General features: G+C 39.7%; 1 long non-coding RNA gene across 1 annotated transcript in view; it reads right to left on the minus strand.

The window, feature by feature from the left end:
• Positions 1–8446: 8446 nt before the first annotated feature.
• Positions 8447–26318, minus strand: part of LOC117812594 — a 51762-nt gene continuing 33890 nt past the window's right edge. Inside the window, exon 3 of the long non-coding RNA XR_004631256.1 lies at positions 8447–8734. This is a non-coding gene — a long non-coding RNA (uncharacterized LOC117812594). The remainder of the gene's footprint in view (positions 8735–26318) is intronic.

Raw genomic sequence — 26318 nt, forward strand, 5'->3', positions numbered from 1 at the left:
ACTTGATGCTGTTTTTCACTCTGCACTGCGTTTATTACTGGTGATAGTTACAATACTCATCATTGCATACTTTACAAAAAGGTGGGATGGTCTTCTCTGGCTGAAAGACGTGATTTGCATTTTTACCTGTTTATTTATAACGCGCTTGTTGGGATGCTACCATCATACTTATCTTATCTAGCAAAACACACCAAATCAACTGATTGGCTCACTCCCCAGGTTCCCAGAGTCAATTCTAAACTGGGTAGATCTGCCTTTTGCGTTTTTGTACCATCTGCATGGAACTCACTTCAAAGCACTTTGAAAATGAATGCACTGGTTTCTTTTAATCATTTTAAATCATTAGTTTTAAAATTTTTAACACCTGATTGTACCTGTTTTACCTGACTTTGTGTAACATTATTTTTCAATGGTTGGGACATTACTTTTATTTGTTGTCTGTTTTTAATTGATCATCATTCTTTTAGGGTTATATATTTTATTTGCTTGTCATGCATTTTAATGTTTCTTTTATATGCTCGTCTTCATTGTAAATCAGGACTTGCTCTCAATGATTTTCGAGTTTAAATAAAGATAATAATAAAAAAATAATAAAATGATCCTAGATCTTTTTGTTGTAGGTTTACTTTGAATTTTTAGCCTCACACATTTCACAAGGTCTGGTAAAAGGATTGGCGAAAGTAATGGATCTAAAACTCACAATAAAAATACTTTTAAAAACATACAAAAAACATAAGACAAGGAATATGTCAACAGATCACTTTTGTGCACCAATGAACCCTTTCTTGAGGAAACAAATTTATGCCACTCAACTCCAATCTACTATCTGAAATAAATAATTACTTTGTTCCCTGAAGTTCTTGTTTTCAAATATTTGAATACGTCTCTTTGAATGTACTTATGTACTTAGAAATGATAATACATTTTGGTTCACCAAAAGTTAGAAATGTTGTCCACACAGCTCTGAATAAAATAAAATTAAAAGTCAGTTTGGATTTCTCACACAACAACCATCAGTTGGACACCAGAAACTAGAGTCCAAGAGTGTTTAATGTGTAATGTTAACTTCTGTTTTAGCTAGAAAACTTGAAATAACACACAACATCTCAGAATTATCAATAAAGTGTAAAAAGTAATTACTATGAATGCATATTCTTTGGATGCATTCACAGGGGTCAGGACAAAGAAAAAGAAAGGTGACTAAAACAACAGTTTTAAATGCATACTTTGTAGCATGATTTCTTTGTTTGCACAAAGTAGTCAAAGTTTGGCTGCATCCTTGTGCCTGTTTCGGATGGGAGAAGTTGAGATAAAGCTCCATGAGACAATAAACATAAGGTCTGCATGAACAATTTTATTTCTTTATCCCAAAGCCAGCTCTGAGGTGATACAGTGGAGCGCTGTTTAACATAAGCTCTTAAATGACAGAAATATCAGACGTGTTCTGTTTCATCTCAAGAAATCCTCTGACTCCAGATCCTCCTAATGTTTGTCTTTATCTAAAGCAGGGAGTAAGAACATGATCCAAACTCAGCTGATCCAGTCTGAGGAGAGGGAGATTATGGTTTAAAATCCTCAGTTGGACAATAATGCAAAGATTTTAGAGATTAACTAATCTCACTTTCTCAACCTTATCTATGCTGTCAGGAGTGAAAAATACACAGGCAGATAAATCTGAAGCCACAGGCAGACTTTAACTGCAAAGTATGAGTTGCAAAGTGATATTTATTGCTAATGTAGTAACGTGTGTGAGTGTTTGTGGGACATTCCCTGGAATATAAAAAAACATATTTTGGCTATGTTATGGTTTGGATCTTTGCCTTAGCTGGCCAGACTTCCTGTGAGCTTTCACTGCATATAAGCTTGATAAACGTCCCAGGAGAAGTAGGTCTGAAGGTCAGAAAACCCATAACTACAGCCAGAGTTTCTGCAATCCTCGACGCGTTCTTTCAAAGTATAAACTATGATTGATGTCCCTGTTGTAGCCCAGAACCTGGGAATGGTCCCTGGAGTCAAGGTCGTGACACAGTGGGCTAGGGAAAGGGTTTTTTTTGAGAATGAATTTGCTTGAAGACGTTAAATTCCAACAAACAACATTCCAGCTGCATGGTCCGGCTTGCCATAAGACCAGCAGGCTGTTTGTAGACCTAAGTGAGCAAGGACTGTATAAAAAACGTGTTAATTCATCCAGAGGCTTGTCAGCACCATCTGTTAAAGTAAACAATCGAAAAATAAAAGACATGTATTCATGTGAGAAACATATTTAAGAAGGTGTTTGACTGAAAGAAGGGCAGAAAAGTATTAAAAATGCAAAGTAATTCACAATAATTTAAGCATTACTGGGGTTACTTGAGGACCTGTAGCTTCACAGACTGTACACATTATGTTCAACATATCTGTTTGACACATGCTATACTGTTATCTGTTTGTTTTGATTGCTGTGTTTTGATTTGTTTGCTAAAGAGTGAGCTGAAGCTTAAGCCTCCTGTTATGTTCGGTTCTCAGGAACAGCAACAATGTTCCTGGGTGAATTTAACGCAGGGCATATTTAATTATCCAAAAGTGTCAGAACCCCAAAAAATCCCAATAAACATTATTACAACCTCGTTATTAACTCCATTACTAACCACTTAAATTAATATTTAGTGCAATGGTGTTATTTAATTCTAACAGATCATGGTTTAATGAGGATATCTCTCTTGTTTTGAATGAAAATTCATATTAAAAGGGTGTGTGTGCATGTGTGTATGAGTGGGATGAAATATGTCACACAGCTGCAAAAAAACAACTATTATTTGACACTTCTGGCCCCTTTTAGCCTCCACTTTGACTGTCGGGTTAAATTCACCCACAAACAGTATATCTATAATCATGCAGGGGGGTTTCAAATATGTGAAATCAACCATTTTCATTGTATATGTTGGTATCACCTATTAAGCCAAGCAGAAGAAGTTTCATAACGAAAAAATATTTTTTAACAATTTCTTTTTATTTTTGAACTTTAAAAAGGGTTTGACCCAATTTGACCGGCAACATAACAGGAGGGTTAGACTATGTTTGACAGTAATGTGTAAGGAAGTGGTTTATTACAGTAATGATTTTTCTTAAAGCTTCACTTTTGTAACATTCTAAAATGTTGTAAAGTTGTATACTTGTCAAATGACGTGTCAATCTTGTGATTATCTTTCCTGTTTTTCACAGGTGCAATAATAGCATTCCTTAAATTGCTACACTAAATGTTATATTCTATAAACTGCTCACAGATTCTGCACGGTCTCCAAGCAAGTTTCCATATTCATTTATGTATATTATAAAGACAAGACCTTTACAAACAAAATCAGGAACATGGCTATTAAAAGTCAAAGTCAAATTCCTTGTGTGTTCAAGCATACCTGGCCAATAAAGCTGATTCTGATTCTGATTCTAAAAGCAGACATTTAAATCAGTAATTTATTTAGCTATTTGTTATGGCTCATGAATTTCAATCGCCTTTCCAAAGAAATCATCCAGTGCCTGCATGATTTCTGTTTGCAATTTATTCATCTTGGACACATGGTTCTCTTCCAATGATAACAAACTGCTTTGTTTCCTCTCAAAACAAGTCGGCCATCTCAACATGGGACGGTATATAATGTATATCTGTTTGTAAAAGGTCCTTTGAATGCAGAGCGGAGGGTGAATAGTTCACATTCCAGCCTGATACCATCAACAAGACGACAAGACTGAATCCTATAAAGTATCATTTCACAGTTTCAATATTATTGCTTGATCTATTTTGTTATGTCAGAGCACACTTCTCATGTAATTGTTTCATGCAGTGTGTTGTCTTTAAAAGCACATGTGGACCAATAATTGAGAAAATATTTCCAGCTTTTTTCCTTTACTTGAGATAAAACAGACACTGTTTTTTTAAAAAAGGAAGTCTAAAAATACTCCTGCCGTGCCACAAAAAAATACTGAGATGAATTAGTTATTAGAAAACTTTTTGTTTTGAATTGAACCAATTGTGTTAATCATTTCGTTGTCTTCACAGTAAAACTAAGATAAATTGACTTAGATATCAGAAAAGTATGTTAAATGATATTTGATGTAAAATGTTTGATATTGAAATTTCCACTGTTTAAACTGTATGATAAATTCAGACTACCTTTTTAAATAAACAAACACTTTTGGACATTGTTAAACTCTCTAATCTGAAGCACCACCCTTCTGCCATACCTGGTCCTATGGTCCTCGGCAGGAAAATCTGCCCTCCTTGTGGAGCTCACAGTGCCATGGGAGGATGGGTTGGAGGCTGCCCACGAGAGAAAGAGGGCAAAATATGCAGATTTGGTGGCAGAGTGCAGGGAAGGAGGATGGCGCATAAAGCTCTACCCAGTGGAGGTGGGGGCTAAAAGCTACTCAAAGACTTGGGGTGTCGGTGAGCTAGGCTGCACAAGGCAACCAGGGAGCTCTCAGAGGAGGCCGAAAAGGCCAGTTTCTGGCTATGGCTGAGAAGAAGGAACAAAATATGGGGAGCAAGCAGCTCCTGAAGAAGGTTAGCTGCAGGGAGTGTCAGGGAGACGTACCTGTTCACTGCCCCACCACCAGGAGATGTTCTGGGCTAAGGGGCGAAACATCTATGAGCGGTGGTCCCCAGCTGATGACCCTGCAGCTAACCAAAAGAGGCACTGGTGGAGGTGCGGCAGGCTGAGGGCCACGCAGGAAGAACATCTACCTGTGAAACAAATCTACTTGGCATGAACAGTACAAGAAATTATCTTCTGCCAAAGCAAAGTGCAATTTATCTTCTAACTAAGCACTCCACATGCAGCAACAACTGCTATCCAAAAATTGCAAGATAATTATGTTAGACATTGAGAAATTAAAGTCTATGTTTCTGATTTCACTCATTATGCAGTGATAAGAGGCTTTGTCGTTACTTCTGATATATTCTATTTCTCACATTAATTTCTTTCTTTGTTTGTCTGGCGAAGCAGAATATCTCTGCCTTTTATTTGTCCTGTCGTCGTACATTGTTGCTGCTGTCATTAGAGCGCAGCTGATTGGAGTAAATTGGCATGCTGGAATGAAGGCTTTGATCTGAGCAGGATGAGGAGCAACAGATTCTCTGACCGAAGATTTTATACTGTTCGGTCGAAGTATTTTCTTTAGTAAACAACCTCAAGTGACTCAAGATGTGCTTTTTATTTGAGAGCTGTCAAGTTGTTGATCAATCCTCAGTTTGTTTCATTTTATGTCTGTCTCGTTTTCATTTTTGGAGTACATGCAAGTCAGAGACCTCACGTCCTGCAGAAGGGATGAAGAAGATTTTCAAGTTGCCACTACGTGTGATAAAAATGTAGGGAAATCTTACTTTGTACTCAGTGTTTGGGTGGGTGGGACCTTAAATCAGTTATCTCCTGGTGCAGTTTATATTGAGTTGTACATAAAGGTCATACATGTGTTACTCTTCATGTCAGGTCACTAAGAAAATGAAAAAAGTGAGAGTTCTCTCTGCATTTCTTTCTTACTTTTTATTTTTTGCAAACATAATACCCCCAAATGAATATACATCACTCAACAAGAAAATCTTATCTGATCCACTCTGCTAAACTTGCCCCCCTGAGTAGATGAGTTGTGTACAGAAACCCCACAGAGGCTTCGGCCCTCTTCCTGGCACATGAACACAAACAAGAAGATCAAGACATGCAACAGTGTCAGAGTAAATGAGCTGGGCCTGTGGGGCTTGTTGCTGCTCTCACTTTCATCACAGTCAAAGGAATAACTGTTGACATGTGGAGCTCTGGGACACCTTATTCACAGTGATCAATGGGCAATGTCTTCCTCCTCTTCATCCAAATGAAGCAATGCTGCAATGTAACTTGATTAATATAAATGATGTTGAGAAGTAATGTCCAGAGAAGTAATACAATGCAGAAATGCAGACAGACTTAATGTTCTCAAAACACTGCAGGAAACTGGAATAACATTTCTTCCATCCTGAGCAATCTCCTGTTTTATTTATTTCTTGTGCATGATATATATTTCCGCTGACTCTTCAGTGTAATAAAACCTGGACTGTATATAAGGATATACATTTATTTTACCGCACTGATAATACAGAAGGATGGCGGTGTCCCTCGGTTATCTGGACTGCAGATGTTTTTACTAACCCTTCACATGCTAGCAATCTGTAAGGCCAGAAACATGTTGTTCTGCAAAAGATATTTATAGCTATGTCTGCACTTTGTTTGGTTACTAATTGTAGCCTGTTTTATAGTTTGGTTCTGGTTGATTAAGAGTCATAATGAAAATAATGTGGTCAGTGTAAGATGTCAAGCTAACCACGAAAAGTTACAAAAGTCGAGATCAGCAGAATCGCTTTATTGATTAATCAGCAGGATCTGAAGCTCCATTTACACCACTGAGACTTTTTCCATGGGCCAGGGACTTTTGGAGGAGCTCATTGTGTTCTTGTCTCAGGGAAGGAGGTCTAAACAAAGTTTCAGGGACTTTCTCTTATCCCCCCCGAAGGTCCCTGCTCCAGGAGTAGTACTGTTCAAAAGTATAGAGACCTTGGGGTTCGGCCTCACAGCGCTGAACATTGCATGATGCTTTTCATCTCCCTCTGATCATAGTTTTCACGTGACAACACACACTTATGGAACGCCCACCCTGGAGGGCAAAAAAAGGCAGCTTACTGCTATGGGGAAATGACCAGACTCTGCTGCCAACTACATGTTTTAAAATTAAAAAAATGCCGGATAGTTGTTTTTCAGTTACATGACGAGGAGACAAGCCCAGGTTCTGCTTGTTAAAGGGATATTTCATCGTTTTTGAAGTGGGGTTGTATGAGTTTTATGTCACTGTAATTAAACTAGCCACACTAGTTTGTGATCTGCTGGTATATCTTAATTCCCAAAGGTCTAGAGCAGAGGCCCTCAGTGGCCCCCAAACTGTTATTCCTTCACTCTGCGTTTTGGTCGGGTCCCCGCGTGTTTACCGGAACTTGTCTCCATGTCAACGATACGCAAACAGGCTATTACTGGGTCACTTAGAAACCACTGCTGCGAGTGCAATTTTTAACTTTCACTTTCATTTACGGAGCAGTTTGCATATTGGCACTTTGCCAGCTGTAGGACCCTAGAATGCACGAAAATGACGTGTTCCAAGTTTGCTGCTCGAAGAAAAGTGGAGGTTGAAAATCAGCGATTGAAAGAAGAATGGAGTGAAACTTTTGCATTCACTCACCCTCCAACCACCACAAGACCCATGTGCTTAATATGCCAGGAGACTGTAGCTGTGATGAAGATTTCTAATTTGAAACGACATTATAAGATGAAACAGAAGAATTTGAAGAGACATTTTCCTTAAAATTCAGAGGTAAGAACTAGAAAATAAATGCACTGAAATCATCATATCAAGCTGCAAGCAGCTATGACACACAAACACACAAAAACAACATTTACTGTAGTTCATATTTTTGATGTTATTTTGAACGAAAAGGACTTTTTTTTTAAAATATTACAGTATTACTGCATATGGTCTGACCGACCTCATCAAATGTACCTTTGGCTCATTGAAAAAATTATTTGTGGCCCTTTAAGATTTGTATTTGAGTACCCCTGGTATAGAGGGACTGTTGTTACCATGTCTTACTCGTGACAGCAAGTAGTTTTCTCAGTCGAGGCTCAATCAACTCTAACTCAATCAAGGCAGATGGCTGTCTGACATGAGTCTGGATTTGCTCGAGGTTTCTGCCTGTTAAAAGGAAGTTTTTACCTCGCCGCTTTAACTAGCTAAATACTGCAAGGTGCTTTGCTCATGGTGGATTAAGTTGAAATAAGACTTAAGAAGTCTTATCCTGTCTTGATGTTTGGGCCTTTGTTACTAAATTTAACATAGAGTACGGTCTAGATCTGCTCTGTTTGTAAAAGCGCCTTGAGATAACGTTTATTGTGATTTGGCGCTATATAAATAAAGATTGATTGATTTTGTACTAGCAAGTATTGTGACTGTCAAGATTTGCTGCCTGAGTATTTCCAGTGCTCTGGATTTCAATTGCAAGATTAATAAGTATGTTCGGTATTTCACAAAAGGAATGGTGCATGGGAGAATATTAGAACAAGTTTTGATAATGACATCTGTCAACCTGTGTAAGTCAGTGATATTTCCACATGCTGCCAGGCTAATTTGGCTGAGTTTAACAAGTCTTTTGACCTCAGTGGAACTGCAGACAACAGTGGGCAGGAAGAACCTTTTAGTCTCTTTGTGGCAGAACCAAATGTCCTCAGTACTTTTGGTAGAAACATGGCTTTAGTGAGAAATGTCTTGTAAGAAAAGCCAAAAGGCACATTTGTATGAATTTGATAATGCATCAATGACCCAATGATTGTGTGCATGATAGAATATAAAACAGGATCATGCATGACCCTTAGTAAAGACAAATTCTCAGAGAGGTTGGTGAGCTGCATACTGTGTACTTAAAAGTGTATTTTTCATTGTAAGCCACTTCAAACAGCTTATCAAGTGCACACATGTCTGGCAGGATATTCATCTCTTTGTGTCCATCACTCGTCACCCTGCGCAGCCCTGACCTACAGGCTCTGTCTGGCCGTCTGCCAAAGACGTCAGTCAAAGATGCTCGTGTTCATGTGAAGCGGATATGGATGTCTTCATTATGGCTGTCACAGCAGCTCAGGGCCCTGTCAGCACACAGACATCTCTGGCTTCCCTTCGTGCAGGTGTTGTTCTGGGTCAGAGTGGGTGGAACAGATAAGATGAAACAATAAAAGTGACGTCAACGAACAGAAGACCTGCTTTGATATCCTGAAATGGTACTGCTGGGATTTCAGTTTCAAATGGATCACTTGCATGTGTTAGTTTTGCCGTCAACAGTAGATTGTGCCAGTTAACCAAATATGAAAAGCATTGTGTGCGAGACTTGCTAGATAAGATCTGTGTGAGGGTTAAAGATAGGGCTAATAGGGCTGACAGGAGAGGAGTATGGCTATTGTGTGCAGAAGACATCGACCTGTCCTTCCACCCAGCGTTATGAGGAATGTAGGATCTATCTACGATAAGGTGGACAAGCTAACCCAGCACCAGAGGGAATACTGGCAGAGTAGCATCTAACAGAGCTAACACCGGACACAAATGCCACATTGGAAGGATTTCACCTGCTGTGGGCGGACAGGATACAGGAGAGCAAGACTGAACTAACTGAGGAAGAAGGCCAGCTCAGTCCTGGACCCTGTGGAGGTGGTGGCTGACAGGAGAATTATGGCCAAGCTGTCGTCTTTGATGAACATTTCTTTTCTATATATATTCTTGTTGAAATTCTTGTACTGTACACCTTCTTGTTTGATGCTGTAACTCCATGACTTTCCCCATTGTGGGATGAATACAGGAGTATATTATCTTATCTCATCTTATCCTAAGATGAAAATGTTGCAGGTCTGCATAAGAGTTGGGAAATGAAAGTCTGGGTGGGAAACTTTTACAGAATGTTTTAGGGAGCTGGTTTCTAAATACTAGTCCCATTTAATCCCTCAGGATCTCACTGTTTACCTTTGTTGGAAACATTTAAGTAGCAGGCAGACATCAACATCAGCCAGGTACAGAGGGGAGACCCTTTTTTACTGTGCTGTTTGAGGTCAACCAGTTTAAACAGCCAGTTTTAGAAGAAGCAGGTCAATCCAGACTACTTGAAGCTACAGCAATGGGCAGGATGTTGATGGAATTTAAAAGCAGCGGCGGGACAGAGATTAGGACATCACCAGGCTTCCTCTCAGAGATGACAGCAGGATTTAGGCAGAAATAGCAGAGTAAAGTGGTTAAAGAGGTGAGAGTGGGTAAAAGCATATTTCTTGTGGTTATTTTAAAGAGTTCCTAGCCACACTTTCAGAGAAGTGGGTCACTTAAAAAGTGACTCATTGACTGCAGTCGCAACCGGACCTCAAGATGAATTATCCATTCAAACCCACAATGGCATAAAAGCTGGAAATTGTTCAAACTATTTTGTTTTGGCAGTTGTCTCTATGCCTACAGCACGTAATTATCATCCTGCAGGATATCCTGCTTTTAAGTCATTGATAGGCTGGAAAGTGGGGCAGACAGATGCACCAAGCTCACGCTGCCATCCCCACCTGATGTCTGGATGTGTTTGATCCATCCAGGAGTTTGTTTTTTTGACTACGTCAATTAAAGATTGGCAGATTTTCAGAGCAGATAATCACAGACTGTCAGCACACCGTCATGCTATAGTTTTATGAAACAAAGCTGTTAAAAGAAAAAATGGCAGATTTCAGTAATACTTTCCTTCTTAAGTCCTCAGGGCTCACACACACAGCAGAGTGTGTCCAAAGAGATTAATGCGAGTCCTACAGTTCTGGTCTGGTGGTTCTGATTAGGAAAATGTTTTTGATTTTGAGCTCTTTCGCTCTCCTTCTGCTTCACTCTTCATCCTCATCTATCTGTTGTGACATCATGACTGCATTATGAGAATCAGAGGCTCCCACATACAAAATTACTTCAAATAATGAATATTAAATGTGTCCAGAAGGGAACTTTGCGCGACTTCACAATAGCTTTATGAGATCTGGTTGAGATTATAAGAGTTGTTGTGAATGCTGGAAAGAACAAATTATCCTCCAGGGTGAGCCAGCAGAGAGAGGCTTCTTCTTCAAACACCTTTAACGGGACACAACAGTCAACACTTCACATAACTTGCTCGCTTTTATCCCCAATCTGACAGACCTCTGTGGTTATGCACTTTTTTTTCAACCTTTTTTTTCCCAGGAAAATTCCTGTGGAGATACAACATCTCTAATACAACGAAGTCCTGGCCAAGAGTTTCACACAAAGAGTGAGCAACAGACATTAACAAGTGGAACATTTCAACAATGCATGAGCAGCTTTTAGCAGTATAGCATGTACATTGAAATGAATGATCCTAAAAGCTGGGGTTGGTAGTCAGATTTAGATACACTTTTTGTTATACTGGTTAAAATGATCTGATTCTGATGGCAATCAATACATCATGTGTTCTTAAAAAAGAGTGAAAATTGCTGCTATATACAGCCCGAGTAAACCTGGGAAAACATCCCTGCCATCAGGAGCTAAAATATGACCAATCATATCCCGTCCTATAGTACATACTAAATTCAAATTCAGGCTAGTTTTCTGTGACTACCAACCCTAGCTTTAATCCTGATTTTGGAAATCATCCAGGCTAATTCAATTCTCTAGTGTAAGGTGAACTTGCAGCTCAAACCAAGATGAGTGAGAACAAATATTAAAAGCATTTTTACTGTCCATGAGGCTCAGCTATACTGACTTCTAGGAGTCATTCAAAAGGAACCCCGCATACAAAACATGTTGACCTTATTGGACTAAGATTTTTATATTTGACATGCATGCTGAACTAAAGAACACAAAAGATTTCTATATTTTGAGAAACAAAAAAAATGAATTTACTCATTGGCCACCATTTTTACTTCACCTAAGATATGACGTCACTCGGCTGTTTGGTTCTTCTCACCTTAACTTTCCCTTCAGCTTATAATGTGAGTGCAGTATCAGTGAAGAGGACAATAATGAAGAAGTTACTCTGACTGTGGATCAAGTTTGATCCCAGTGTTCTACAAAAAAGAAACAGCATTTGTTTCGAACAGAGGAAGCCAACTTCACCTTCACTTTTTTGTCTAGCCACTAAACGTATTGATTCAGAGTCATCCCACCTGTTGCCACTCTGCCTAAAGTGAGTTCTGCAGTCTACTCAGCTTTTAGACTTCTTCAGCCTCTACAAGAGTTGCAATGGAGAGCTGTGCATGTATGCAGGAAGGTGCAAGATGATGCACTTCCTGCATATTGTGGTTAGTTTCTCCTCCATACGGATCTGGACTATTGGCAAAGCTGAGATCAGATGTCCCGCTTCTTCTTGATTTTAATTGGTCGGTGATGCTGAAGTTACATTTGCAAATCTGGCACTGTTCCAAAAGTGGAACTATTTTCAACTGAGAGCTCTGATTGCAGCAACAAGAAAACACTGGCACCAAATGCATTTTTGTGTTCAAGACACAGAGATGAAAATGCTGAACTGAGGCACTGAGGACACAAGCCTTAAAGAATTAGCCACTTCTAACATGATTACAAAACTACAGTCTTTACTTTTCTTGGAGAGTTCATTATTGTGGTCTCTCTTTTATCAATTCTTCATGAAAAGCTGTTGAAAGTTCAACATTGTTTCTGGATCCTTGTTCCATGCTGAGCTCACAGATACAGTAGCTGTGTGAGGACTGACCCCAATCTGAGGACAGCTGAGGTGTGGGCAGTTTATTTCATTGTTTGTCTGCAATCACGTGTTTGTGTGTATTTGTGTGTTTCTGTCTGAGCTCAGAACAACAGCTTGGGTCCAGAAGGCCCCAGTGATCCTCATGGTGCCCCCCCATTCTCCTCCTCTTCCTCCACCCCCAACAAACACACACACATAAACACACAGACACACACTCTCTCTCAGCTGTGAAGACTGGGCCGACATCACTCCTCCCTTCACCCAGTGACTCATTCACAGAATATTCTTTTTTTCCTCTCATTTCTTTTTTTCTCCCCAAGGCTAAAGCCATCCATTGTATTTTGCAATGGCCTTCAAACATCTGTGGTAGAACTCTGATTTCTTCTGCAGAAAAGTCGCACATCAGCAGCAGCTTATCACTCGTGTTAGTCCTCCTGTGTTCAGCTTCTCTCACATCATGTTGTGTTTGTGACAGAAGAATTGGTCCCAGAGACCACTCTATTACAATTGGACTCAGGTTACAGCATTTCACACATATTGTGTTTCTCTTTGAAATTTGCTGTCAGATGATGCAAACAGAGAATGAAGAGAAACATCTGATAAAAAGTACGCCATTAAAAGGTAAATATGGGAACCAAATACTACTCTGTCATCAGTAACAATGCAGGGATTAGTTCCCTCAGCCAAACTGCACTATCTACTCTCTGTACTAGACTACAGTGTAGCACGCAACAGCTCCAACCACCTGTGAAAGTCATTATCTCACAGCAAACTAGTTCCACATGTAGAGATGCACACCCACAAATGGTGTGTCACATAAAATGGAAATCTTGGCATGAAATTGTGTAGAGGGGGAAAAAAAAGTGTTAAAGCTCTGTGAGAAACATTGTTGGAGAGCAGTTCACTGGAAGGCACTGGGCTGGGTTTTATGGCTTTTCTACAAAAATTGAAGATAGAAAAACTGATAAAAAATAAACTGTTGCATTAAAATGTACATAAATATCTAACATGTAGCTTCCTAAGTGAAAAATAAATTCTGAAAGTGAAGTGTTCTTTCATCTACTTATGTGGTAACTCAGGTGGAGTAGTTATTTTATATCAGTTGTCCTGTAATTTTCCCCTTTAAGCAAACCTTCAATTACCTCAATAAAGATATTCTATAGATTCAACCTGACCCCCCTAATTATAGTCTTACACTTCCAAGCTGGTTGGATGTTGCTGTGGGTCCTCCAACATCTGTTAATCTGAAGGTGTGAATCCGCTGTCAGGCGCTACAAGTTTACAGTAGTTGGCACTCAGAGTGGAAAGGGTCCTGTGTTAAAAAGCATGTTGAGTCAGGTGTGCTGGGACATGATATATAATCTTTAATGATTTCTACAACTTTGGATGTTAATCATTGGTGAATGGATGTTTTTTCTTTACTCACTGCTGGACAATGTTTGCATCAAGCGGCAACCTCCGGTCTCAAAATATGAAGCATATGTGGAAGTGTTATGAACTGCAATACATTGAGAATCCACTTGAGGCTGGCTGCAGAAACACCGGAAACCACATACACACCAATTCAAGAAAGACGATCTTTGCAGCATTAATAAACATGTTTACAGCCTGGTTCAAAAAACGGCTCTGCTCTAAGTAGCTAATTTATCTATTGGCGCACACTGTTCGGGTGGGATATTAAGATTACGAGTTTTTGCCTAAATAAGGACATGACTGACTTGGCTCCCAGCCTGGGAACACATAGCTGTTGGCTAAGAGGCTCAAACTCCGTCTCTTGACGTCACACTATACCTGGCTGAGTTCAACATTTCAAATATGGCTGCCGCAGCCGATTGGCCTCAAAACAGCGCTTCAGGAACAGATGGGTGATGTCAAGGATACTACGTCCATATTTTATACAGTCTATGGTTTGCATGCATGCAGACGGCAGTCGTCTTAACTCAATTTTCAGGACAAATAAGCCCAACTGAGTTGCTGCATCCTTTTTTGGGGGAGGGGGTGGCAAACTCATGAGTCTTACAAGTTTAACAAAAAATTTGGCCTGATGTCTCTCTGGAATTTTAGTATCCATTGTCTTTGTATTCGCTTATCAATGGGGGAAGTGCTGAGGGGAAAACAATGTGCCAGATTCTGAGGATTGAATGACTTACAACCTTAACACAGCAGTAGGACAAAAAACAACTGAGCTTCCCACCCTTAGTGTGACGTCCTAGAAACAGGGCTGTGATGGGAAAGTGATCTATCAGAGCCATAGAACAAACAACCGATTGCCTTCAGTATCCATAATGCAACTTGACTGTCATTTAACTAGATTCTAGCTTGTTAGGACCAGTGAGCGTTGGTTTTTATCTAGTTTTCTTCAGCTTCAACTGATTCTGCCTTCAAATGACATCACTTAAGGTAGTTGACTGATCTTCCCCAGCTTCTTCTGCACTAAAGAAAGGGTATAAACAACTTATTTTCCGCATATACTTCACTCTGCAAGGCCTGCAAACAGACTTTGATGTTTACATCAGTGGAGTTCCCCTTTAAATGACCAAATTTGCTTGTTCTCTCTCAGCAGGAGGGCTAAGTCATTGACCTCCTCCTCCTCTTGCTTTGCCATATTGTTTTATTTTCCTCTCAAACAACCGTACAGTCCACAGAAAATGTTTACTCAAAGGCAAAATGTACTCTCCAGATAATGACATTTGGCAGAAAACCACCTCAACAGACAATGTTCATATGAGCAACAGCGAGATGTTCTTTGTTACGATGTGACACACCAGCACAGATGGATTATTAAGGTTTTTTTGTTGGAAGATGATTGCATTCAAACATCTGTGATTCATTCGTTCTTTGATTTTAGCATACAGTTTGACAGTTGAAAAACTGAGTCAACAGTTTTGAGAAAAGTTTTTTCATGCTGTTCAATATCACTTCAAACCAATTCAGCTCATGGAGTTTGAACTTCTTTAAAGGATGTTTCATGGTCTTTTTATGTGAAGCAGCAAGACACAATAAAATCAATGTGCAAAATGTAAAAATCTACAGATGAGGAGAGATATGTGAGTGCGTTTCTGAGGACAAAGTGTGTTTTCACTGCTTTAAAGTGAGCTTAAATGTATGCATCAGCTGAATTATATTAAAGTACTCTGCAAGTGTGAGGGCTGTAACTCCAAACCATATGGAAACGTCTGTTAACAGCAGGGGTTGTTTCGCTAAATGTAGCCCAGCAGGGCTTTAAAATGTAAATTACAATGAGCTCATTTGAAAGAGCAACTTCCCTCACCTGGGAGTTTGTAAATGTTGCAGGTTGTGTTAAGTTGTTTGCTTTAAGGCCTACAAAACTAAACGTGAGCACCTGTAACTAATAAAAAGAGAGCTCATTACCCCAAATAGCACGGACTGCATGGATGGTGAAAGTACCTTGATAGTTTTAGCTAATATCTGAGAGGGAAAGGGTAAAGGCACACAAGAGAAAGTGAAAACTGAGCCACATCAACATAGGATGGTTACACTGTAATATATTGGATTCAATGACATTTTCAATCATCCTCAAATATAAGACTAAAGAGCGGACAGATGTTGCTCTTCATCCTTTTAAGGAGACATCATCATCCCTCTGAGAGCTTTCCAAGTGTACACACGCGCTGTGGTCACATATTGAGTCGACTTCAGATGGTAACTGAGCTACATTTTTCCCATGAATCCCTCTCCCACATCTGAAAACCTCTGTGGATGGCGAGGACACTGACCACAGCTGTAATGAGAACAGCTGTACTGAACAGACCTCCTTCTCACAAACGGATTACCCTCAAAAGTTAAACCACATCTAGAGATGGTCTGGATATGAGAAACATTGTAATGGCAGAAACAGGGGAAACCTGAAATCATCGCCATCATCAGCAATCACTCAGAGTCCAGTAATTGTTTCCTTTTGTAGGCGGACAAACAAGAATAATTGACCAGATCTTAAAAAAATACATAAAACAAAGATTCTTATTCTCACACCATGAAATTATGTTTAAAGGCCAGAGGCCACAAAACTAATTTGTGTTGACTTGTTCTGTTAATGCTCATAATTATCTATCCCTTTAGATGAAGTTCATCTTTAGAGGATTGTGGGAGGCTGTAGCTGATCCCAGCTGACACTAGTACCCTGTCCAGGGTGCACACACCTCTAACCAAGTCAAAGAGCTGAAGCATAAAGACAGACAACCAATCCACTATCCCATCCACACCTACAGGCAAGTTAGAGGCCCTACACCAGCAGGTCTTTACTGTTAGACATGCCTAAAAAACATAACCCAGGGATAATGTTCAAACTCCACGCAACAAGGTTTGCACACTTCTACTGAGAGGCAACGACAGCATGACCATGATGACTGTTTATAATAATGATTTGCGGATTTGTTTTTTGAGGGATTAAATAGTATGCAAAGGCTCTATATGTTCTGTTTTTGTTATGTATGGTGGCCAAAGAGGATAAACGGGTTACCACTTCCCTTTAAGATTTCCATTCAGATAAATGGACCACATCTTTTGAAACAATGTAATTTTCAACTGATATACAAAAGACTACAACTTAAACAACCAGGGCTTGACATTAAGACAAGATACTCCTTTATTTGTCCCACAACGGGGAAATTCATGGAGTTACAGCAGCAAAAAAGAAGGTGTACAGTACAAGAATTTCAACAAGAATATATATATAGAAAAGACTTGTCCATCAGAGACGACAGCTTGGCCATAATTCTCCTGTCAGCCACCACCTCCACAGGGTCCTGGACTGAGCTGGCCTTCTTCACCAGTTAGTTCAGTCTTGCTCTCCTGCATCCTGTCCACCCACAGCAGGTGAAATGTTAGTGTTAGCTCTGTTAGCATGATGCTACTCTGCCAGTATTCCCTCTGGTGCACCTTATCGTAGATAGATCTTACATTCCCCATAACGGTGGGTGGAAGGACAGGTCGATGTTGTCTTTTTTTTAGCTTGCACCTCAATACCAGCACGTCATCCTTGCCTCCTTCTCGTCACCTCGCTGGGAACATCGGGCCTAGCACCGTTTAGCATCGACATGCTACGGGCTGCTAACAGCTGATCTCGTATGTAAACAATGCAACCATGGATACACGCAGGATCTCCGGACACACACAGGAACAAAAACAGTAATAAAAACACCACTGCAAACGTAGCCAGTTTGGTGTCCATGGCCAACAAGTGAGTCATGAAAAGTCATGACAGGCTCCAAATACAAAGATAACCAAACAGATATGAAAAAAAGTCGAAAAAAGAACAACGAAGAGAGAGCTGCTGCAACAAGCAGCCACACGAGCGGCGCTAAGCAATGAATGAAGGTGAATGTCAGAAGTAACGAGTAACAGTCAATTCCTGTAGCCACTTTGGTGAGTCAAATTTTTTTTATTTTTTTTTATTGTAGTCTTTTCAAAAGGCCTCTGAAATAGTAAACTACTTGCAATGTGACACTACAACACTACAACTCCCATGAGCACTTCCTGCACAGATTTGTGGGCAAATTGGTCCATTTTTGAAGCCTACTTCCTTGGGCTTGCAGGCTTGGTGAGTGACGACACTGTTGACTCAACAGTTAGTGAGCATGGTGGAGATGTGAACCAGAAGGAGCTATGTGGCGGCACATAAGCAAGGCTTTTCCTGCAAAATGAGCATGCTGAGTCAGCACTGACGTGTGTTTCCAGGAGGAACATCATTTTCTTAGGGATCTTTTAAAGAAGCTGCCAAAGGGACATGAAAACTTTTCTGCAGAGTGCCTCTGTGAGGACTTCCTCACTTTTAAATGTGTTCAAAGGTTAAAAAGCAAAATGCACATTTGAACTTATGTTCATTTTCAAGACTATAAATTTAGTTTAGGGGATGTGGGGAGTAGTTTAGGGGGAGTTGGGAGAGCTAATATGAAGCCACTTGATAAGATCATAGTTGAGTTCAATTCTATTGTAGGAGTAAGTATGAACATCCAAATTATCACTACATGCAATTACACTGCAGTTGACTTATCACAAAGCCTGTAATCAATTAGAACATGTTTTTTACTCACTTCACAGAACTTATTAACAGCAAACATACTGCCACACATAAATGATGCAATGCCAAAAACTCACAAACCCAGTGAATAAAATCCAAATAAAAATGGTGCAGATCCGTCATTACAACAGAAATAGTCCAGTTTAGTGGAACAGTATTTGAATAACATATACTTTCAGGAGAAAAGAGTTTGCACGGCTTCTCGGCTGGGACCACCACAGCCTTGAGTCCAACAAAGGTCAGTGTGACAACAGACTCTTCAGCAGCATGGTCACACCCTGCAGGCCTCCATATTCCTGGGCTGACCTCAACAAAATGCCAGCCCATGCAGGCTCCATACAGGGGCACAAACTAACACCAAACCTCACTCCTATTCGTCTCCCATTCGTCTCCCATCCCCACCATGTCGTCATCATTCCTAGTGTCAAGATTTCTGGTTAAAATGTTTCCAAGTTCCTGGTTATTGTATCATGTGTTACTCCCTGTTGTCAAACCATGCCAGAATTTTCTGTTGAGCCTCCTTTTTTTCTCCTCTCCCACAGAGCCTGAAGACTTTGACCTCCCAGTGGTCCAAACCTGCTCCAATAGTTACAGCAACACTCCAGCCTACTAACCTCAAGAAAAGCTATCTGCCCATCAGAATCAGTTTTTCTTTCTAATCAAGTGTCAATAAATTAAGAGACTTCAGTTCTGAGGAGCAGGTGGTTCATGTAATAAAGTAGTGAAAGCCCAGAAACACTCCACTCTGACGTTGTGAATAATTTTCTAGTGTGACAATCAGTAAATTCATCAAATTCAGAGGACATTAAAACCCTTTTCCTTGGAGTAACCGCTGTTATCTTTTGGTTTAACAGTCCATAACACAGACTCACACTCTCTGCTAACAGTTCTTCAGCTAAGCAAGCAGAAACTAATAGATTTGGAAATCCTCCAAGAACCTCAGCTTTGATATATCCCAGAGTAATGGTTAAAACAGAGAGCTGGTTTTACAATATGAAGGGAAGCTGCCAGGAGAGGAGGAAATGTACACTAGCAACAAGGCCATGAAATGGGCAGGGGGAGGAAAGCACTGAAGTGTGTCCATGTTAGCTGAATTTTAAAATAATCCCAAAGTACTGATCCTCTGCATGAAACATTTTGATGAGGAACTCAGTGTGGCTTTGAGCATACAGCGGGATTATTCTAGATTAAATTCAGAAATTCTTCTGTTTTAAGGAAACAATCCAATCACGAGGAAGCTACAAGAAGATATGTGCAAACTATTTCTTACCTGGGAGCAGCAACTTTGTAAGGTTTAATACGTTTAATGGATAACTGCCGGCCAATCAGAATCAAAACTTCTAATTTCCAGTGCCATAATACTGCTTTTTCTTTCTTTCTTTCTTTCTTTCTTTCTTTCTTTCTTTCTTTCTTTCTTTCTTTCTTTTTCTTTCGAAGTATCTGACATAAAACAAGTCAAGGAGTAACCTATGCTGTTAAAGACTCTCAGGGACATTTAGATAGAGACCCCCTTCCTGTTTTGTGACTTGCAGGGATAAGTTTCGTGACCCTTAAGTTAGCAGAGCTGAAGGACAATACAATAAAAGACTAGATGTTAAGATAAGTTTGGGCTCTGTAGTAGGCTATGTCACTGGCTCTCAGACCTATCTGTCTGTCTGTCTGTCTGTCTGTCTGTCTGTCTGTCTGTCTGTCTGTCTGTCTGTCTGTCTGTCTTTCATTCTAAAAGAGATATACTTAACTACTTAAATGTGTCCATTGGAACAGTTTTGTTGAAAACAGCTGTGGAATTTCAATATTTCAGCCTAAAAAACATCCAAATCCAGTTAAAGTGCCACTTACACAAATACAAAATACAAAACAAGTCATATTTTAACAAAGCGTCAGATATTCCACCGCAGCTTCCTCTTTCATTGTCTTGTTGAAAATGTTTAAAAGTTGTTCTTTGTCCAAACTTTATTGTGATTCTACATGAGGCTGGTTTATTGGTTTATGTTTATAGAAGAACAGACCTGCAATTAAAATGCTTTTATGGTCATATTTGTACACTTCTTTCTGGATGTGGTTGCTGTATGTTCCCATGGAAGTTGTTTTTCGGAACAAGAAGTGGGAGGATTTATAGTTTTTGGAAGTATTTATTTCAAAACAGATGAGTTCAGGGTAAACATTCACACTCGGACAAGCTACACACTGCATGCTGAGAGCTGAGTGTGAGAGCGGGGTAACAGTAGAGATAAGAAATCTGGAACAGTTGGAGGCCTGTAAATAAAGTTCTAATGATGTACATTTGGCACGGCAATCCACACTGATGGAAATAACCAGTGGCAATTCTAGTCTTACTTTTCAAATGTGATTTTAAAACTTGGCATCTGGGCCTTCTCAGGATCGATCTTTGCGTCCCAAGGGACCGTCTAAGGCATTTTGGCCAATTAGCATGAGCTCTACATGCAGATAAGTGAAATCTGCTAGGCATAATCCAACAAGCATGTGTAAACAAAGTCTTCTGCTGACAGACAAACAGCAGCTGCAGTCAGTGCAGTTACACAGCTTTGTTTACTCCAGACACATACAGAGTAAATTTCGTTGGAGGATGTGGAGCCTCCTGTGATCCAAAAGGGACCGACTGTCCCCATCCGGCTAATAAAACTTATCAAGATGGACTCTGATTGGATGGCGAGTGTCAGCATCATGGAAAACACTGCTGAGCCAAGCTAGTGCACTTAAACTGCTCTTAAACTCTGGAACAATAAAGTGTCCTTCAGCTTTGGAAATAAAACTGTACTTGGACACGAAATACAGAAATACCTGGAGTTATTTTTCAACATCAGTGTGGAGATCAAATGACTGAGGGGACTTCGGCCAAGTGCTTTCTGGAGATCCTTTTTGTTGGTTTCAAGGGATAAATTTTATTTGTCTCCAGGACATGGAGTCCATAAAGTGGATTTCACACAGTGTCAATAAAAACCTCAAGTATGAAAATAAATGATAGAAATCTTAGAGATGCTTTGGTCGTGTATTCTTGGTTTGAGCGCTCAGATGAACTTACAAAATGATTATTGGTGTGTGCAGCTTTGTAATTAGACGTTTTACTTTTATCCCTGGTTGTGGAAGATTGTGGGTGTAGTGATATTTTTCATCCTGACCAATATTGGATTACATAACCAGCTCAGAGAACTATTTTTCCAGCAACCGCAGAGATAACCATGAATCTTGCCTCTCCTTTCCATACTTGAGACACGAGGGATTATGAATGACTTTCTCCAATAAAACATGTACAGGAATGGGAAAAAAAAGTTGCATTGAGAGGCTTTCATTTGGAAATATTAACAGTTTTTAGGGCTTGTATAATGTTTTGTTACTAATTGAACTTTAAGAGGAACATCAGAGGTGTTTGTTTGAAATGAACAGCAGCTACATTTAAATCATATCCTTACTCTGGCGTATGTTAGTAATAAGATTTCAATGGAGAATACATAGTGTCTTGTAGTCAGAGTGCGTCATGAGTTCTTTTCTTAGAAATAAGGTCTGGTATCAACAAACCAGTGCAAAACAATAACGTGGAAAGAACAAAAACATGGAGAGTTAAAAGCAGGATGACGCAGATCCATGATGTATTACTCTTACTTAACTTTTGTTTTTTGACAAGTCATGGCAAGCGTTTCAGGCAGATCAATTCAATAATTACTTTCAACTCTGTGTTTGACTCAAACATGAAAATACCTTAAAGAATCTCAAGTTTTATCTGAGTTCTTCGTCAGCATTGAAAGGTTACATAATATTTTGGAGGGGCAATAAATCATTCATCCAAGATGAATCCAATTAAACTTTAAGACACACTTAGAGAGGGTCCAGGCCTGGAGACCACCGACATGGAGCATATGTGACGCTTTAAGTAGAAACACCTGATGTTATTTGCTCGGATAAAAACAATTTAAGGCTTTATAGGCCGCAGATATACTGCAGAGAGAGATGAGGGGATGTTTTGACAGAGGAAGAGGGGGAAAAACTGTAAACAAACAGACAAGGAGAGTATCAAAGGTCACCATATGGTGGTTTAATGAGACCACATGATACAAACACTCAGACATCTGTCATATGATGTAGGAACAATCAGTAATCAATGTTTGTGTTTGAACATGCTAGTGGCATTCATATATTCTGAACTGATTATTCATATCATCTCCATGTAGATGGTAGATATAAAGATATTAAGGCCTAAATGATATAATACCTCTAAACAGGCTCTGACATAAACGGCCAAGGTGTCCGTCTTCTTCAGAGGGGAGCTGCTTTAATTAGAACCAAAAAAGCTTGAAAGCTGCCAGTGTTGTAAAGCTCTGCCTCGCCAAAGCTTGGCGCCTGTGAGCTCAGCACAGCCTGCAATTTGTGTTTCATCTGCACCATCAGAGCAAAATGAAAACATGGCTCCAGGCATGTTACATGAAGAAAACGTAACAGCTGGCTCGCATAGAAAGCTCAAGTGGAAAAGACATCCAAGAGCAGTGGTGATGATTTAATCAAGAACAAGAGAAGACACTGTGGAGTATAATTAATCTTTACGAGGATGACATAATTTTGATGGAGATAAAATGTGAATGTAAAGAGTTGTTTATTAATTAGCCAGCATATAATTTTCATGGTGATTTACACATGAGGTAAGGCTTCGATGTGCGTAAGAATCTGTTTATCATTTGGGATTTTCTGAATTTTTATGAGCTCTCAGGGTGGATTAAACTCAAGCTTCAGGTGTGACTTTTTCACTTCGCCCCAAACCAAAGCAGAAATTTTCCAAAACTACCTCATCTTTTTTCCCCAGAGGACTCTCAACATTTTAATTCCTTAAAAACCAAAAATATTTTTTAATTTATCTAAAAATTAGTATTATCACCAACAAAAAATAATCACATCATAAAGAGATTATAAGAAAATCTTAGAACATTCAAAAGGCCTAGACTGCCGGGGGAACTGGCGCTCTGACACACTGGGATCCTATCCCACACCCTTCCCCCCAACCCCCCATCACTTACTTTAACTCTTCCTGTCCCATTAAAGTTACTAACCATAGACCTTTCTGGAGTCCCTGAGCTCCATTGTCTCATAGGTTCCTCTGAGCTGCCGTAGGCATCCTCCTGCTGCACACGTTCTGGACTCCAGCTGATACGGACGTGCTGGACTCCAGTGGCAACAGCTTCTACTAACTGTCTCATCACTATCACCTCTCTCTCTTACTCCCCTCTATCCCTCTTTCAAGACCCAACTCTGTCGAGGCATGATGGCTGTCTAACATGAGTCTGGTTCTGCCTGAGGTTTCTGCCTGTTAAAGGAAGTTTTTCCTTGCCACTGTAACTAGCTAAATACTGTGATGTGCAATGCTCATGGTGGATTAAGGTGGGATAAGACTGAGTCTTACCCTGTCTTGAAGTTGGGTCTCTGTTCATAATTCGAAATAGAGTGGTCTAGACCTCCTATGTTTGTAAAAGCGTCTTGAGATAACATTTGTTGTGATTTGGCGCTATACAAATAAAGATTGATTGATTGATTGATTGATTGATTGATTGATTGATTGATTGATTGATTGATTGATTGATTGATTGATTGATTGATTGATTGATTGATTGATTGATTGATTGATTGATTGATTGAAAAGCCTCTTACACATTTCAATGATGCAACAGTGCTGCAATGAAGTTCCACCATCATCCCGCTTTTGTTCTTACACATTCAACCCTGCAGTGGGGTAATATTGGTGTCCTAATATGTCATTTCACATTGCATAGCGGGGTTGCAGAAGTACAAGAGGGACGGCTGGTAAACACACAGCGGGAGCTCCAGATACAAACACTCAGACATGCACACACACAGCACTGTACCACCCTGCTGGCTCAGCAGTTGCACATCGCCACTGTGTTCCTCTTCTCTTCTCTGCTCTGATGGAAGATCAGAGGTTGAACAATTTTGCCTCACCATTCTGCCTTCGTGTGTGTAAGGCATCACTATCCCACCTTGAAATGGCAGTATGTAAGCACCTCAACAAATCCTCACATTCCATATGAGCACTGGTCAGGCCAAAACGCTGTGTTTTTTTTTTCAAAGCAGACTGCTACTTACACTTTGATTTAAAACATGTATTAATCATTTGCACATCTGTCCCTGCTGCTGCATGTTTTCATCAGGCACTGCTTTGTTTAATAGATTAAACTAAAAGGTCATTTAAGGACTTTGGATTGAAACAAGAGACACTAACTGATGTTTTTAAGCTTAGGCTTTTTTTGTTGTCAGCCGCTGCAGATGTTCTTAATGTGGTCAAACATGATGTCCAAATGAAGTTGAAATATTCTCTACAGGACTGACCTCTTGGCCTGTGCACGGTTTCCTGCTCTAAAGAGGGCAACCATGCACATGTCCCAGTCAGTTTTACTGCTTTTGACAGGAAGGCCCTCAGGTGATGCTCTGCAGGTGACCTGATGCAGCCAGAGGAATTTTACTGTGGTGTGGTTATTCACTGACTCACTTCTCTGCTGACTCACAGTTGATTCTGTTAATCCTGCACTCCACAATCAATGAAAGCATAATGTTTGTCAAAGCTTTTATAGGCAGTGATGATCAAGCTGGGGAGCCTTGTGTAAGACCAAAACATTAGTGAGAGGAAAAGAATGTAAATAAGAGCATGATTAACAAAATCTTGAGTTTGTTAAAGATAAAAAGTTGTATGTTAGGAAACTTAGTGCGTCATTAACAGTCAGCAACACAAAAGGTGGTTAAAGACAATCATTGAAACTGAAAAAACTGTTGTACTAAAACTTGGATTTCATTCTTCCTTTATGTTTTGGCCACCATCTCAGACATCATACCAATCACCAGTGTTATTCTCTGATCTGAGAACATTGCAACATCGCTATGCTGAGGTCCAAAGCAGGAAGGAATGCAATGGTCAGTGTGTGCACGTGACATGCCAGTTATAAATCCCCAAACTGAAAAAAAGTTTGGAAGTGTTTAAAATCCAATCATGTTTCTGGCTCCGTTGCAGCTCTTGTCAGTGATGCTGCCACATTGTTAAACCTTCTGCCAAAGTATAAAACAAATATTCTATTCAGCAAATTACATTATAAAGAGAGAGGAGGGCTTGTATCACAGCAGGTCTTAAAATAGTTAGGGAATGTAATCTATACCAGCACACATTAGCTGTTTTTTCTTTTCTCTCTTTGAATTTCTGTGACCTCTCAGCACAGCAAAACGTGATGCTGGAATGTAATGCATAAAAACAATGTACACCAAGCTGAGGAGACAATGCCAATGTGTGCCTGTCGAGCATGGCATTAAGATTTTAGCTTAGTCAGTTTGCTCAATATGGTAAGTATGGTTCAGGTTAGGGTAGGAACTTGTCACTTTATACATATCACCAAAGGCTTTCTGACTAACGAGCCCATCAGGAGCGAAGTGTAAACTTCTTAAAAGGTTCTTTATCAAGACAATACGATGCCAAAGGAGAGGAGGAAAAGAGGTAACAACACACGTGCTCCTGTCACAGCTTCTATCACACTGAGAAATGACCTTCCTGCCACACACTGCTTTGATGAAGAGAGACACAAGGCTCTCATATAAAGGGACTTTCTCACACCATTGGTTATCATCTGACAACAACAGGGACATCAACTCTGATGCCCAATTTTTCTTGTCTTCCTGTGCAGCTTTCCAGATGATGAATAAACAATATACCAAAACCCTAGTGTTTGATTACTCACAGCTACTAAATATCTAAAGATAAATAAAAAACTAAACCATCACCAGATCATAACTGATGGGTTCAAGGATTTCACTACAGCTAATAATGATTGGATGATGAAATGTGAGTGATCACAGTGAAGTTAGCTTATTTTTTATGGATATATGTTAACCTTTAACATAGACACATTTCAACTTTGAAGTGTGGTGGATTATTATCATTTTTAATTCAGTAAAACTGTGTCCAAATAAGTGAGGTTGAATTATTGATTTCTTAAGTAG

This window comes from Notolabrus celidotus, chromosome 5 (assembly GCF_009762535.1).
Source record: "Notolabrus celidotus isolate fNotCel1 chromosome 5, fNotCel1.pri, whole genome shotgun sequence".
Lineage (NCBI taxonomy): Eukaryota > Metazoa > Chordata > Actinopteri > Labriformes > Labridae > Notolabrus > Notolabrus celidotus.